The sequence below is a fragment of the Acinonyx jubatus genome, chromosome B1, assembly GCF_027475565.1.
Source record: "Acinonyx jubatus isolate Ajub_Pintada_27869175 chromosome B1, VMU_Ajub_asm_v1.0, whole genome shotgun sequence".
Classification (NCBI taxonomy): domain Eukaryota; kingdom Metazoa; phylum Chordata; class Mammalia; order Carnivora; family Felidae; genus Acinonyx; species Acinonyx jubatus.
The window spans coordinates 49,517,631-49,529,923 of record NC_069382.1 but is presented as its reverse complement, the minus strand read 5'-3'; the positions used below and the strand labels follow the sequence as shown (position 1 = coordinate 49,529,923).

The window sequence follows — 12,293 nt, the reverse complement described above, 5'->3', positions numbered from 1 at the left end:
TGAAAGGGTGCTGTTTGCCAGACCTCTGTTTTGGGGGTTCTTCCTCAAAACCTCCGGCCCAGGCTTTAACGTAATTATTTTCTAGGCATGTTGTGGTACTTGGCCAAAGGCTCTGAAACTTTTGTGTGACTCTCGCCCTATCCCTCTGGGGCCACAAGAGGCTGGCAGTGTGTGTTTTTCTAAATATGTTCTGAAATATCATTGAAACTAGAGAAATTTAAATAGAGACTTGAATTTCAAAATTAAATCCAAGTTACTCACTGAATGTACTTGCTAGGGTCAGTTTGCTATTTCTTGTATTTAGCAAAGTCGTAGGAAAACTTAAAGGTCAAATGTGATATGAGGAAAATATACAGGCAAGGAACGAAGAGAACTGGCTTTCTTTTTAACTTTATCACTGGATTTGCTACACACCATACACATGATTTCTAGAAGCAATATTTCCTTCTCTCTGGGCCTTGCTTTTCTCTTGCTTTCCTCTTTTATCTAAATAAGAAGAAAACCAAACGCTCTCCAGGGTTCCATCATTAGTTATGCTATTCAAATGATATCTCCAAAACGGATTTGTTTTTGGAAGCCACAGTAACTGCCGAACTATCTGTAGCTATTTCCAAGATGTGAACTGATACTAAAGGAAGTGTCTGCTAAATTTATGTAAAGCTTTCAAAGGAGGTAGTTTCACTATTGAAATAATTCTCCAAAACAATGGTGACTGACTTTGGACTAAGAGCTTATGAATCCAACCCTCTAACCAGTATTTTTTTTTCCCCATTTCACTTTCCAGCTTGACTTGTGAGGGGTTTTTTCCCCCTCTTCCTTATTTAAAAAGGTTTGTTAAGGCCTGATGAGAACTAGGAATAGGTAGGCAGTAAGTGTAGGCACCCATAAGTAAGTAAGAACAAGCCTGGTTCTTATCTAGCCTGAACACTTCAGTAGGAACAGAGCTCTGTATTCAGTTTCTTCAGCCACCACAACTTGAAGGTTATAGAATATTCTATTTCAGGACACCTTTAGGAACGAGGAGGCCGGTTAAAAGTACTGCAGTGTTATTTTGATTTCTGCCACTGAATGAATCACTCCTCCTGAATGCAAACACCAGCAAAGAATGCGTTAGAGGATCCGCCATCATATTAAAAATTAAATCCGGCTGCATTTCATAATGGGCTTTCCTTTTTAAAGCACGGTTTCATCTTCTCACCATGGAAATTGCGTTCTGATGGCTGTTCTTTATGGTTAACACTGAGGCATCGGCTGAGGTCAGAACCCTGCTTCTCTGAACAGGGAACCACAAATGTCACAGACACATGGTACGCCTGGCAAATAGTATATTTCTTTCCAATCTCCTGTGTCTTCAGTTTGCCTAACGTCATGCTCCTGGTAAGCTGAAGAGAGTTTATTTCTCCGGTCTTCTTTCCTTCCTTTGGTGGAACCAGCAGGAGGCATGCAATTTACAATGAATTCAAAAGTGCACCTCTTTTGATTTTTGTTGTTGTCTTTATTTTAACCTCCAAGAAGAGAGAGATTTAACTCAGTCTTCACCCCAGGCTAAGCTAATACTTAGGTCATGTCTGAGCTCTCTGGGGAACCCCGCTTTATACCATCCGAGGGGCAATGGTGTCTTTTCACGTGGAGCAGCACAGCTGTCCAGCCATATGGGCCCCAAACAGCCCAGTCAATCGGATTTGGGGAGGTTTTACAATGTAATTTCTTAACGTGTTAGTATTTGGGGTGAGTTTGATCAGGGGTAGAGACAGCTCTTAAGCCCAAGGGTTTAGGTTTTAAGAAGCCATCACAAATGTCCCAGCATCTGATCAGACTGGTTAAAAACAGATAAGAAATGTGTGACTGGGGGAAGGGAAAGGACTCCTGACCCCCTCGTTGGAGACAGCCCCAGGGGTATGCTGTAACTATTAATTCAGCATCAGCTGCTTTTTTTTTTTCTTTTCTTTTCTTTTCTTTTCTTTTCTTTTCTTTTCTTTTCTTTTCTTTTCTAACCCGGGGCTCATCATTTAAGGCGTTCCCACTCAGGCCTGCAGCGCCTGTTACAAAACCATCTCTCTGCTCCCCTCCCCCCATGCCGCAAGATGAGAGAGCAAATATCCTGCATTGCAGCAACAGCGCGGGAGGACTGCATTGAAACCGTCCTCAAGCCAAACAAAACCAGGCCTTTAAGAGAAACCTAGGAAAGGGCAGCAGCCGTGTGCCCTGCCTCCTCTCAGTCAAGACAAACTGCAAGTCACAGCCCCATACCTCCACGTAGAAGGGGTTCAGAAACTGCTTAAGGAATTCTTAGTGAATAGAAAACAAATAGTCCTGAATCTAAAACCCTTATCAAAATGGTGTAAGTCCTGAACCAAACTACCGCCAGTATAGTTTTTCCACCAGAAAAGTATTTTAGTTTGAGGGGTACGTTACCAGAATGGTTAAGTTTTCCCCCGGAAAGGTATCCCAGATGATGGCTCTTTCCAACTAACTACAGTCTTCAGAAGTAAAAAAAAATCTATCGCAGGAGTGTTTTATATTCTCTTCTCCTTTCCCTGGCTCTATTTCTCCTTGTCTGTCTCAGTCTCCCTTTTCAATTTAAACCAAAGCTTTCCTTGTCTTAGAATTTACAAAAACTGCTTATTTTTAAGCTTCTCGTGGTACGCTGTTGGAGGCAAAAAGCCAGTGCTAAGAGGTTTTAAGATTGCTATTCTTTCATTGGGACAAACACCTAGTAATTGACCAGAGCCCAAATGGCCTTGAAGCTGGCAGGACAGCGCCCAGGGTCTCCATTCATTTGGACCATTCCCGCTCGGTGGGCGCCCATCTGCAGCGACCCCCGCAGGACCGCTCTCTCGGCCGCCCCGCACGGGCCATCTGATTTGAGGAGCCGCTCTTAGCTGTCAGGGGCTTGCTCTACCTATCCATCCCTCCTTGCATTGAATCCAGTGCTGCCCAAGAAACAGTTTTGGTTGTTGTTGTTGTTGCTGTTGTTATTATTGTTGTTGTTGTTGTGGTGGTGGTGGATTTTTTAAAAGTCATCAAAGAAGAAAAGCCCGAACAGAAGAAGCAGATGGGCCCTGCGTGTGCGGAAATCGCCGGGACTGAGGTGGACTCCCGCGACTGCAGAACGGACTCTTCGCAAAGACGAAGATTTCTCATTGCTGGCGCTGGGTTTTTGCGGAGGGTCCGGTCTGGGGGGTGCCTTTGGGTTTTGTTTTCATAGGCAGATTCATCCTGAGTCCTTCCTTAAGGCCAAGCTAACCCCGTGCTCCCGGAAAAACACACTACACGGCCACAACCAACACAACAAAGGCGCCTCCCGAAGTGAGTCTAAATGTACGCGGGACGGGTGGCGGCCGGACGTGGAGACGCACTTTTGTGCCTCTCTAATCTCGGGAGTCCATCTGGCCCCGGCGGGCGCGGGCGGACTGGAGGGCGCGGAGGCGGCGGCAGGGGGCGGGGGGCGGGGGGGTGGTGGCAACCGGGAGGAGGGGACCCGGGAGGGGCGCGCGCACGTACCCAGAGGCGCGGGCACGCGCTCCCGCTCTCCTTCACATTCACCTTGACTGCGGGGGGGCGGGGGGCGGAGGAAGGGACTACCTTCCCCCACCACCACAACCCTTCTCCCCACGCCACCCCACCCCCGCCACTGTCCTGCCCAGACGCTGCTGGAGGCTGGCAGGGAGGGAAGGAGGGGAGGTGCAAAGACGCTCGCGGCGCTGCTGCGGCCGGACAGCCGCGTGCTCTCCGCAGTGATGTCAACCGCATCCGCCGCAGCATACCCCCCCCATTCACCCCCCACCTTGGGCCTCGCCCGCGCCGCGGTCCGCGGAAACCTCTGTCTGGCGCCTCCAGCCTGGGGACGAGAAGCTGGGGGCGTGAGGGTGCCCTGAGCCCCCCACTCCGTTTGCAAAAGCGGAAGAGACAGGGAGTGGGTGAACCCTGGTGCCGCGGCTACTGGGGCGGAGGAAGGCGAGGGGGCGGTCGACCTAAGGTATAGGTTTGACACCCAGAACTGCTGAAGGGAGTCTGCCGGGGACTGGTGCAGCCGCGGTTACGTTTAGGGGGCGGAGGGCACGCTTCACTGCAGGTGCCGCGCTGCGGGCATCGCGAAAGCGCCCCCTTTGCCCAGGATAGAAACGGATAAACGGAAGCGCGTGTGAATGTGGGGGTGCGAATTGCCACCTCCAACCTTGGCTTTCCCGCTCTTCCGAGCGCTCCCACTTCTCACTTTCCCCAAATCCGCATTTTCCTTGGCACAGCTCTCCCCGAGCAAGAAGGAGAGGGAGGTACCCGGGGGCAGTGAGAATGACGTGTGCTGGTGCAGAGAGCGGGTGGGGGGCTGCGGGCCCCGCTCTGTGGACCGGCTCCTAATCCTCTTGTTTTCGGTACAGTCAGCAGATGTGGCTTCTTTTAGCTGAATAATCCGTTAAAGGAATAATAATTTTTAAAAAGGAGATCGACCTCACCCAAAGAGGATGGCGAACGAGATTAGGGCTTGGTAAGGATAAATTAAAAGGCTCCAAATTCTGTCTGTCCCTCTCTGCCTTCCTCTCTACCCGCCTCCCCCTCCCTTCACCTCCCTCCCCTCCCCCCCTTCCTCCTCATCCCCTGCAATCCGCACTCGACGCGAGTTCACGCGGAGGGCTGGATTTTCAGGCTGAACCGCAACTTGCGCTGCGCGTTATTATTATTCATCTGAGGGTGCTGCCGCCACAACCTTTGCCTCCTGCGCTCCTCTCCTTCCCCCCGGCCGCTGCAGCCAGCAGTGCAGTCCCTCCTGCACGCATGCTCTGGTTCACCAAAGGGAGATTCTGAATTTTTTATCATGCTTATGATCATCACCATGATGCTCCTTATCATGGTTATCATTTCCTCCTGCCAGGTGGAGCGACCACCAGCGCCTTCTCGCCACCCGCCCCTTCCCCAGCGAAGGAAGCAATTGGGGCCGGGCCGGGGCGGCCGCTCCCTAGATGTGGGCTTCCTTTTGCCTGTCCGCATCCCTCCCTCATTCATCTGCATGTATATATCTTGATCCCTTTATTCCAGTAGATCTACTGCCTTTCGATAGGTTGGCTGAAACACTTCGGACTGCGACCAGTCTCTTAAAAAGAACAAAAAGAGGAAGACCTTGAGTGGACCCCAGGACAAAGCACTTTGGGCTCGGCAAGAAGGGACGCGCGGGAGCGCTGGCTGGGAACTGGAGTGATCTCCCGTGCCAAAGAGCGCCCATGAAGCGTGCGGACCTCTGAGGGTATTCGGATTGAATTTTATTTACCCTTTTGGCATGCTTGAACGATGACATTGTTGGAGAGGGGTAAGGTTTTGTTTTGTTTCGTTTTTTTCTGGGAAAGAGAACTGAATGGTGGGAGGTCAGGTAGACTTAAGTTGGCTTTCCTGCTCCCCTGCCTCCCCTCCTCGAGATCCAGGTGTTGGAGAAGAGACTAGGAAGTAGAAGGCTTAGAAAAAAAGTAGACACCGGAGATGTTGTCCGGGGGCTAACGGGAGAGTGGAGTGAGGTGTAGGTGAGTGGGGACTGGCCAGCTGGAGGAGGGTTTTGGGGAAAAAAAGAGGTTTTTTTAAACCCCCTTCAGCTTCACAAGATGAGTTTTGCTGGGGAGGAGAATATGGGTGTCTGCTGATAGAAGCTCTGAGAAATTGTTGAAAAATTGATATGTCCATGTACACACTTAAGGAGGCGTCTGGGTTTGTGTGTAAACAGAGTGGAGAGGTGAAGGAGCGCATGGAGGGAGGGGGCTTAAAATAATGTCTTATTATCCCTTTGGCTTTGGGGACTCTCATCCTCTGTTCCTCCCCCCTTTTTTGACCTAGGGATCCAGCTGCATTAGACACGAGTGACCTTTTAAATCTACGCCCACCCTTTACCTGGTAAAGCCCGTTGACAGTTTGGGGTGGGGTGGGGTGGGGTGAGGAGAGTGGTAGGGGTGTTTCGAAGACATATATATTCTCTCTCTCTCCCTCTCTCTGCCCCCCTCTCCCTTTCCCTCTCCCCCTCTCTCCTCCCTCCTCCCTCCTCTCCTCTCCTCCCCTCCCCTCCGTCTCCTCCTCCCTCGCTCTCCCCCCATCACTCTTTCTCTTCCTCCCTCCCACCTCCCTCACTCCCTCCCTCCCTGCTGCATTTTGCATGAGCTATCTAGGTCATTAGCATTTTAGCGTATGCAAGACTTGACAAAGCTGATGAGGGGCCAGATGGGCCTCGCTCTTATGGGGTTTTTTTTTTCCCTTTTTTTCCCCCTCTTTTCCTTTTTCCCCTCCACCACTTGGGACCTGAGCAAGAGGACTGCAGCAGGCGAGTTTCGGAAGGCTGATCCCGGCCCGGAGCGCGCAGTTCGCCCCTGCGGCACGCCCGGCCAGGCTGCGCCCGCACTCAGCCAGCGAGGTAAAGGCGGCGGCGGCGCGCCCTGCTCTGGCAGCCGCTGCCAAGCCCCCGCTGCCCTCCGCTTTCTGTGCCCTCGACTTCCTCCTCCTGGCCCCCTCAGTTTACTGGGCTAAACTGAGAGTGAGAGATGGGTGGGTAGGGTTTGCTGTGCTGGGGCGAGGTGGGGTTGGTGTTGTGTTTTGTTTTTTTGTTTTTGTTTTTGTTTTTTCATTGTCTGGAGCTGCAGGGGAGGCGAGGCGTGAGGAAGGGGGTAAGGGAGTCGGGGTAATTAACACGGGGGAGGCACCCCTCCGTCTCCCACTTCCACCCACACCACCAACCCTCCACCCCCTCCGCTTTGCAGGAAAAAGCCTGGATCCGAAAGGATGGGGGAGAACAAAGAGCCTTTGGAAGACGTCGCTGTTATCTCATTGTCTGTGTGATTGGGGGAGCTGCGGTAGGGAGGATGCTGTGGTCCTGTTCTCCCTGCCTCCCCACCCCCAACCCTCTCCCCGCTGTCAGTGCGCGCGCACGCGCCCTTCTTTTTACTTATTTTTCCTTGTTTTTTTCATCCCATCTTCTCCCCACCCCCTTTCCTTTCTTCCACCTGTCCTTCCTTCCTCCTTTACTTCCTCAGGAGAAAGGCCTCTCTCTCCGTGTTCACAGCGGACCTTGATTTAAATGTCCATACAATTAAGGCACGCGGTGAATGCCAAGAATGGGGCTGGCTGAGCACCGTCGGTCCGCGAGGGCCCGCCGGGAAGGAGCCACAGAGCCGAGGCGCCCTCCGCAGAGCTCAGCGCCGCGGCTTCGGGCGGGAGGGGTCTCGGGCTCCCGCTGGCTGGGCTAACCCTGAACCGGAGCCCTTGGGGCGGGGAGGTGTGCAGCTTGTGACAGACATGGGCTTAGAGAGTCAGACAGACTCAGGGAGAGAAGCTGATTCTGTGACAGAAACAGATCTGTGCAAGCACAGATGCGATGGGGGCGGAGGGGGGGGTGCCTGTGAGCGCATTACGGAGTGCTTCTGTGTGCATATTTTTCTCTGGGCTCGGGGCGCATTGTATGTGGGTCGACACCTTCCGTGGCTGTGTTTTTGTTCTGGGCTTAGCTTTTGGTTCGCCCTTTAAAAAAAATAATCTGGCATCCAGAAGACTGGCAGTCTGTGCCAGGGCTTGGACCACAGATATATTGTGTTCTCCTTGAGGCTGGGGGTGTGGGGGGGGGGGCGGAGTGGGTAGCCAGTTGGAAGGGAGGAGGGAGGTGTTTGTCATTCTTTGCTGTCGAGCTGTGGGCACCTGACAAGCTTAAGGAAGTCATTGGGATATAGAAGGAAGAAGGAACAAACTCTTGGAGGGTCAATCAGGGCTCAATCAGGGCTGAAAGCGTGGCCAGGGCTCTTAGGAGCATCTCACTTCCTCCTTGCGGCTGTAATTGTAGTTTCAGGCAGAGATCCAGGAGATGCAGAGGAAGGGAGAGGCGCAGTAACCTACATGTACCAAAGGGGGAGGGGATGAATTCCTTCTTAAATCTGAACTGAAGGAAAAACAGAATGTGCACAAGTGTTGATTCTGAGGAAAGCCTCTTTTGAAAGGGGCTGTCAGGGAATGGAAAGCGCTAACCCTCCCTCATTCTGAAGAACCTGCTTCCCAAATCAGGCCTTCCTCCCCAGCACTCGATACAGACCAGCAGCTGATCCTAGAGAGCCCCCGTAGCTGCAGTGGATGGTGGCAAGACCTAAACTCATAAATTTCCAGGTGGAGGAAATGGGAGAGGGACAGGTCCCTGCAGAGAAAGGAGGCCAAGAGCTGGATCATCCTACCAGGAAACCGGCTGCATCCCTTTTCCCACCCTTGGCAGAGGCCTGTCTTTGCAAGACCAAGGCCATAAGGGATGCACAGGATTTTAGTCTTGATTCTTCACGCGTTAACCAAGGCCTAAAGGAGTTTTGGGGTGAAGCTTACTGAGGCATTCTTTCCTCTGCAAAGCCTCAGTCTAGCCCACTTAGCAAATTAGCATTTAAAGATACCATGGATCCCAAGCCTCATTTCCTCCCAAATATTTATTAAGTACCTATTATGTGCCAATCACCATGTAATGATTATATCTTAGGTTCTTCCTCTGCCCTCCTAAAGGAGTATCTGGAGTCAGGAGAGGTTAAACGTGCTGTATCCCATCTAGATACTCCCAGAACCTTCTCTGCCACCACCTGCTTACCCCTTCTCTCTAGAAGGCTGCAGTTTCCATCATGCAAACTGCAGGCATGGTGCTATCCCTCAACTCCCAGAAGGCAAGTTTGGCTAAAGGACAGAAGAGAGTGCAGTTTCTCTGCCCCCTGAACCTTAGCCAGGGTTGTCCTAAGAGGCACAGGCAGCCACTACCTTCAAAACAGATCATCCTCCAAATGGTGCCTCCTTGGGGTATAAATCCCCTTACCTCCCTCCTCCCCTAAGAAGGCTGCTTTTGTGGTTTTGGGGCACAATTTAAGCCTCCGATGACCAACCCTTTGCCCTACGGTTGCCCACGATAGTGAGATTCATCTCTGATTGTTTTCCCATAACTCCATCAGACAGGGCTGTACCCTTCACTGATGTGCCTGCCCCTCAGCACAATCTCCAGATGCCTCCCCCAAGTAATGGCCCTTTTAGGTGGAAACCTAACACGCTTCTCCCTGAGAGCTTCAACCACAGGCACCATGGACAAGGCCTGCCAGGTTCCTGCTGCTGATAAACTATGGAAGGGAGGGGCATATTTTTTATTACTTATGTAAACTCTTGTTCCAGAAAGCTTTAATGGGTGTGGGAGTGTTCTAGGTTTGCCGGGTCTGTGTGCATGGGTGTGGGGTTTTCCTGTGTTCACCAGGTCTCATTATGAAATGTATTTTTATGTGGGTCTTTAATGGCTGCAAATGGCAGAGATGAATGTACACTCTGCTCCTGGTGTAATTTCAAGGCCCCCTTTGTGTTCACCAAACAGAGGTATCTGAGTGAAGGTCAGTCCTAGCTTCTTCCCTTCTGCTATATTCTGGGCCTATTTATGCCTAGTGATATTTATGTAAGAAAACTGAAGACTGATGCTCTTCCAAGGCATTTCTCAGATCCCCTCCCTGTCCATTTGAGCCCCTCTAATTATATCCTGTGACTTAAACGAGGGGAAAAATACATGATTTTTAAAACACAGGACACGTTGAGGCAGTGTGCTGACTGAATAATGTAAGAAGGCCCCCATGAGTCCACACACATCACCATCATTATGGTCCTCGTGACCATGGGAGCTCATATGTTGCCCAAGGTGACTGTATGAGATACATTAAGATGGATTTAGAAATGTATCAAAGGAAAAATTGGTAATATTCTTGTCTCCCCTGCCAGCGATGGCCCAGGCGAGATCTCTGTTTAAGCAGAAAAGAAACTGATCTTTTAACAAAAGCTAAGGTAAACTCCTCTGTCATTTCTATCACCAAAGGGGTGGGGAGCAGAGACAATTTTTGTGACTGCATGAGGAGCCTTAGCCAGAGAAATAAATAATTCCTCTCAGAGAGCGGAAGGGTGCTCTCTGAGCAGGCATATGCCCGTGTATGTACATATATACATACATTTTCTCTCCTAACCACATCCATCGCTAACATTTATAGGAAAGCATTTAAACACACACACACACACACACACACACACACACACACATACACAGAAATCTATCCATCTATACTGTCTCCACAGGGAAATAATTTTCTCTTTGCCTCTACTGAACTTACATAATACCCCCCACCCCCTTGTTCCAACCTTAGAATGGAGTCCTCTGGGGGCAGCTGCAAAGCACTCTCCCTAGGACAGATGGAGCCTCCCTCATCTACTCTGTGGGTGGTTTTAGAGCCCCATGAGTCAACCGGGACTGAGGGCTGTGCTGGTAGTATGTGTTTGAGGCTCGCCTGGCTGATTCACAGTGATGAGTATGTCAATAATAACAATTATGAGAATTATGATGCCTAATAAAGATTTTTTTCTTCCAAGTCCCATCTACAATTCTTTCATTGGGATGTTTTTGCCAAGTCTTACTCAATTTGACTCCAGTTTAAAAGAAAAAAAAAAACTAAAACATTTAATAGTTCATTGCATCTCCAATGTAGACCTAAAACAAGAGAAAGGACTTCAAAGGGGCTGAAGTCCAGTCAATGTGTGCTGCTCTGTGCCACCTTATCCTGGATGCCTGGGGCCTGGAGAGATCTGCACCAAATTTAGATGGCCTGGAAAAAATGCAGGCTTTATTGAGAGCAAAAAATGTTCCAGGTCAGAAATGAAGTGTCAGCAGCTCTCAATAGGGCTCACCTCATTTCTTACCCTTCTCCCTTTGTCCTAAGAAGTGTTTCCCCAGAAATGAGGACCTGGGTCATTGCTGCATAAGCCCCCCAAAATAAACCTCGAGGATCACTAGGGGCTTTCTCAGAATTAAAGTGGGGGCAGGTTTATTTTAAATTAAAATCCAGTCTATTTCTTAAACATGTCCAAATATTGAGACTTAGAACCTAGGAGGCAGTACTGTCGGGGGAAGTTCAACTTGCTACTTCGCCTAGCCCATTTAAGGCCGGTCTTTGCGGAAAGCACAAGTGTGCAGTCCAGCCTCCGTAGCAGGGGATACCCGGCTAGGCCTCGCCACCCACCCGGCCTGCGGCCCCACCCCCAGGGCTTTCCAGTGACCTGCTTTCCAGCGTGCAGGAGGCTTTCACTTTTCTCTTTCTCCAATGCCCCTGAGACCTCTAAATTGAGCAAGGCGAAGAGGAGCAGGAGCTGGGCCCCAAGGCCCTGGGTCGTCCTGCATTTCCCAAAGCTTCGGAATGATCCGAGATTCAGGGGTAGCCGCGGAACCCCCACGGTGAAGACAGCCCTGGAGGGCCCACCTCTTTCCCCCTGCCGCTCACCTCCGTTTCCCAATTTGGCTCAAGCGCCAGATGGACACACGACAGTCAACGTTAGAGACGATTACGGAGTCGGGGTGGGAATAGGGGGAGGGCCAAGGTGGGGGTACATCTTTAGCTTTGAAAAATGGGACGTGGCAAACCTAAGGCCTTGGCAGAATGGAATGTCCTCCCTTCTCGGCACCCCAGCGCTTGCCCAGCCGCAGGCTGCGGCCTAGACCCGGCGCCTTCCCGCCGTGGCCCCCCCCCCCCCCCCCCCCCCCGGCCTGGCCTGCGCGCGCGCGGGGAGGGCCAGGGGCCGTTCTTCTCCCCTCATCCTCCTCCAGGCCGCCTTCCTGTCCACTCTAGAAGCTGCAATCTCCACAACCTCATCCCGCACCCCGGAAAGCCTCAGAATGTGCGAGAAAGAGGGGCGGGCACAGCCCAGGGAGGAGGTTGAGACTGGGGCTCTACCGAAAGGTCACTGTTCAGCCACTCCCCCGACTCCCCACCAACCCGGCGGCAGGGTGAAAGCACTTTAAGGGTGGATTTTTGGAAGGGGAGGGATTTCCGTCCCAGTGCATCCTACGTGACTCCCCTTTACGGCGCCCAGCCTCTCCTATCCCCATACCCACGGTGACCTGGCCACAGGGCCGGAGCAGCGGGCACCTTCCCCCAGGACCTAGCAACACGTCCTCATCATCCCAACACCCTCCTTCCGCACCCTCACAGCACTCTCTAGAGAAGCCAAAACAGCAACACAAAACCCTCAACCCAGAAGGAAAATACACATTTCTCCTTCAGCCTTGATGCTAGTCTTACGCCACAGGAGAGGGAGCCGAGAAATTGGTCTGAAAGAGAGAAGCAGACATGCTCTTTCTTCGTGAACCTCCGAACCCTTGCCGCTCTCCCAGGAGTCCTTCCCGTCCCCTGGGCGCGGTCTCTCTTCTAAAAAGAACTTAATGCCCTCCTTTTCCTCACCTGCTAGGCCCACCAGGGTGCAGAGTCCATGATGTGAGGCTCCTTCGGATTAACAGACCA

At 51.5% G+C, this 12,293-nt stretch overlaps 1 long non-coding RNA gene across 6 annotated transcripts; it reads left to right on the top strand.

Annotated features, from left to right (window-relative positions):
* The first annotated feature begins 3,592 nt into the window (after positions 1-3,592).
* Positions 3,593-10,044, top strand: LOC113602479 (uncharacterized). Of its 6 annotated transcripts, none has more exons than XR_008296007.1 (6): positions 3,593-3,979; positions 4,380-4,486; positions 5,038-5,239; positions 5,818-5,874; positions 6,279-6,385; positions 6,729-10,044. It is a non-coding gene; the product is annotated as an uncharacterized LOC113602479 (long non-coding RNA). The 6 variants fall into 6 exon arrangements; XR_003423929.2 differs by having other exon boundaries at positions 3,603-3,979; positions 5,035-5,239; XR_008296005.1 differs by lacking the exon at positions 3,593-3,979 and having other exon boundaries at positions 4,023-4,486; positions 5,035-5,510.
* Positions 10,045-12,293: the final 2,249 nt, after the last annotated feature.